This window comes from Silene latifolia, chromosome 9 (assembly GCF_048544455.1).
Source record: "Silene latifolia isolate original U9 population chromosome 9, ASM4854445v1, whole genome shotgun sequence".
In the NCBI taxonomy this organism is placed as follows: Eukaryota; Viridiplantae; Streptophyta; class Magnoliopsida; order Caryophyllales; family Caryophyllaceae; genus Silene; species Silene latifolia.
This window is the reverse complement of record NC_133534.1, coordinates 173,304,671-173,308,986: the sequence shown is the minus strand read 5'-3', so window position 1 is coordinate 173,308,986 and position 4,316 is coordinate 173,304,671.

Genomic DNA, 4,316 nt, shown 5'->3' with positions numbered 1-4,316 from the left:
AGTATACCCAATAGATGAGATCTATGGTCTCAAGTAAGCTCTATATGACTAAAGAGACCAAGTAAAGTAATCATAAGAGTATGTTCTCAAGATAACTACACGAGGAGACCAAAAGAAAGTTTTGGAACAAGAATGACTAATGTAAAGTCTTAATTGACTAGTTTATGATAAAATTTTGACCAATAGTTTCATCTTTACTTAAGAGCCTAAATGAATCAAAGTAACATACTAGTAATAAACGAGTTACAAGGATTGATATGCCGATATCTTCAATAGCTAAGTTTTTTAACCTCGCAAAAGTCATTTCTTAACCACATTATGAAAATGAATTGGTTAAACCTCCTTCTGAAAAGGATATTTTGAAGGACGTGTATTAGATATTATTTATATTTAAACAATGACATTGCTACGTATCATTATGACATGAACGAATTAGAGATTAAAATCTCTTTCCATAAGGTTAAGATGAGACCTCTTCAAAATAGGAATTTTGAAAGGATATGATGGGAACATATATGGCTTCATCTTAGTAACTTTGCAAAGCAACATACATTCCAATTTTGAAATGTTTTTCGATTGAGTAATCAATTTCGAAACATGTGGAATTAAGTGGGAGTTTTGAAATTATCATGTGAAGACATGGAATTTAGTGGGAGCAATCATCTTGTAAAAGTTTATAACTCATCACTCATTGAAGAATGACGAGCTAATATCTTCTTTCACAAAGAAGTATTTGAGTTTTCAATTCTGGATGAATATGGACTATGATGAATCCAATTACATCAAGAAATATTGGATTAGTATTAAGAAATACACATCGAATCAACATACACATAGGTTATTCATGTAAATGAAAATGGAATTGCCATTAGCAGTTATGGTCGTTCCTTGAACCTAAATATAGTTGATGACATGATTAAAAGTTACTAATGTTTCCGCCATTAAAATAATCATGCGCATGTCCAATAATGAATCATATGCATAAGAGCATGATGGATCATTGGTAAGCCAAAATAGAAACGTCATGAATTCTCGAGAAGAATTCGATGAGCGATTTCGGTGTTTGACATAATGCTCTGTTATGTGACAAGAGGTTGCACATATTTTTGAAAATCCGAGCACATGTAAGGATTTAAGAGAATCCTAAGCCTTTCAAGCTAAAAAGAGAAATAAGAAGTTTGGAAAGATACTTAGTTGAATAAGAAGTTACTCAAAACTAATCTTTCCTAATATGCTAAGACTCGTGAGAAGTGCTAGACTAATCATCTTGACAAATTGTTGCAAGACTCTACAAAACATATACCTAGTGCATCGTGTGTGGATGGAGCACTTGATCAGTACAAGTTATATCATTCACCACAAATTCGTTCGTTATGTGATAATCGATAAGGAAGTTCTTTCAAGATAAAGAACCGAAACCAAGATCGGGAACTTTGATGTGTACTTGGTAAGGTTCATGCTATGAGTGATAACATGAATATAGAGGATAATACGATTAAGAAGTTTGAACACATGGACATGTAACATGTTAAACTTCTATTGAAATCAACAAGTGTTTACACACTTACGATATGCATCACAAGGTTGTAATCTTGTATTGACTACCCGAGTGTGATGTCGACATTTGTCGTTTGAGTTATTATTAACTCACCATATACTTTGTTACATCCAAACGGGTTGTGGAGACAATTGAACCCCGTTAAAGTGAACATGGATTAGCATTGTATTTGCCCATAGTCACTTGTATGAGGTGACGTCTCGAAGTGACTAGAGTATGATGCGATTGATGACAAGTTCAAGTGCCATAGAGTCATGTGAGATGACTAGTCGATCACATAGGCAGACTGTTATGAACATTTTGTCGGGCCTTATGACCGCTTATAGAGTTCTGGCAAATTTATATAGCCTGGTCGTGGCGAGAGAGTCGCTATAGTATTCAAATGAGTCGATTCTTTTGACTAAAGACTATTCGCCTAAGATGGCACAGTTTCAGATTAACTTTGATTTGTGTTACTACGACCTTCGTAAATGGGGTCAAATGGGCATATTTTGGGTTATGATGGCTGTGGTTAGTTGAAGGGAATGAGTGCGATAGGAATTATCCACCCCTAGTCAGGGTTATAACAATATCTCAGGGCCACTCGAGAAGTAATGAACTTGAAATGCGTGGCCACGCTCGGAATGTATCCATGGTGGATAAATCCGGTCAATCAGTTATTCTCCAGATCGAGGAAACCACTCTCGATATGATCACTTGCAAGTACGACCTGAAAGACACCTTGCATTGAGTGGCAGATAGTAATAGGACAAGAGAATTGGTGACGCACACTTGTCGAGGACAAGTGGGAGATTGTTGGAATATGTGTCCTCCAACAATAATGCGGTCACGACTGTTGATCATGATGATCACATGTTTAAGTCTCATTATAAAGAATACAATTGGGAAGTAATATTTTACTGTCAACTGGTCCACACATATCGGTAATGATTGGCTGACTAGAGTTTGACATTACTGTCGTGCGACGGTGGTGATCAGTTGATCCCCTAGGTCATACCTAAAGGGCAACACTCTTAATTGATCAAATTAATTGATCGTATAACGTTACGAGTCAATTAAATTATTTAAAATTAACGGACGATTTTGGAAGTAATATTTACGTATCTCATTGAAATTTGATTAAATGAGATACGGTCTGAGTAATCGAATTGTATCATTACTCAGATGAAATTATTGTTTAAGGAAACAATTGAAATTGAATGAATTATTATAAATACAATTTATTGTGATTTATAATTTGTAAAATATTTTGGTACTAGTAATTGCGAATTACTAAGTCGATTTTGTATATGACGTGTTTTTATTAATACGTTGATTTTTAATATGTTAAAAATACATAACAAATTTATGTTACATATGACATGTAACATAAGACAAATTGACATTTGACAAAGATAATATGGAGTCCATATTATCTATGTAAACCGAAACAAGGGAGTATTAGGGAATTTTATTAAGTTGATTTTGTTAGTGGTAAGCACAATGATTACCTACTAAACTAGCCATGCATACTAGTTGTTATTGTGAAGAGCAACTAGAGCATGCATTGGCTCCCTCTACCCCCCCTTCTTCCACCCGGTTTTTGGAGAGGAAAAACCACTTTGGTTTTTCCTCTTATTTTACCTATTATACACAAAATGTATTTTGTGTGGATTATTCATTATTCATTCATCAAAAATATTTTAGAGAGATAAAAAGATTTCTCCTTCCTTTTCTTCTCTCTCAACCGGTTTTGGGAGAAAAACCAAATAATTTTGGGTCAATTTTTTCTTACAAAATTAATATTGTCTAGTATACATAATATTAATTTTATTAAGAGTGTGTCTTGGGTATAAAGCTTTGGGAGAGATCCTACACTTGGGTCTTTTTTCATCCATTGAGGAAAGCACAAGAACAAGAGAGAAGGAGAACTCTCTTGTGCCCTATTAAATCGAAAATCCAATGTAAGATAAAGATTCTTCTTTATATTGTTTATAAGTTTGCATGCATAAGATCACCAATTAATTTTATGACAAATTAACATAAAACATATATGAATATGTTAGTATATAGATCTACTTTTCCTTCAGTCTTCTGTTAAGAAGTGGTTAGGTAACCACTTCCAAATGAAGGATTTAGGAGAGGTACAACGCATATTAGGTATCCGGATCCATAGAGATAGATCCAAGAGGATATTGGCACTAAGTCAAGAGTCTTATGTTGATAAGATTCTTCGACGGTTCAGCATGGACAAATCAAAAAGGGGTTTGGTACCTATCGTAACTGGGACTGTATTGAGCAAGTCTCAATCTCCCTCCGAACCCCATGATGTTGAACGCATGAAGATGATCCTCTATACTTCCGTTGTTGGATCAATCATGTACGCCATGATATGCACACGTCCTGATGTCTCGTATGCCTTGAGCATGACGAGTAGATATCAAGGAAATCCAGGTGAGAGTCACTGGATAGCCGTCAAGAACATCTTTAAGTACTTGAGAAGAACTAAGGATTCTATCTTAGTGTTTGGAGGAGACACCGAGCTACGTGTTAATGGATACACGGACTCGAGTTTTCAAACGGATAGAGATGACATGAAATCACAAGCTGGTTTCGTTTTCATGCTCAATGGTGGTGCCGTTAGCTGGAGAAGCTTCAAGGAAGCTGGATGCGGATTCAACAACGGAGGTCGAGTACATTGCAAAGATCGGAAGTCGCCAAAGAAGCTGTGTGGATCAGGCAATTCACGGAAGGTCTAAGAGTAGTACCTACCACCAAT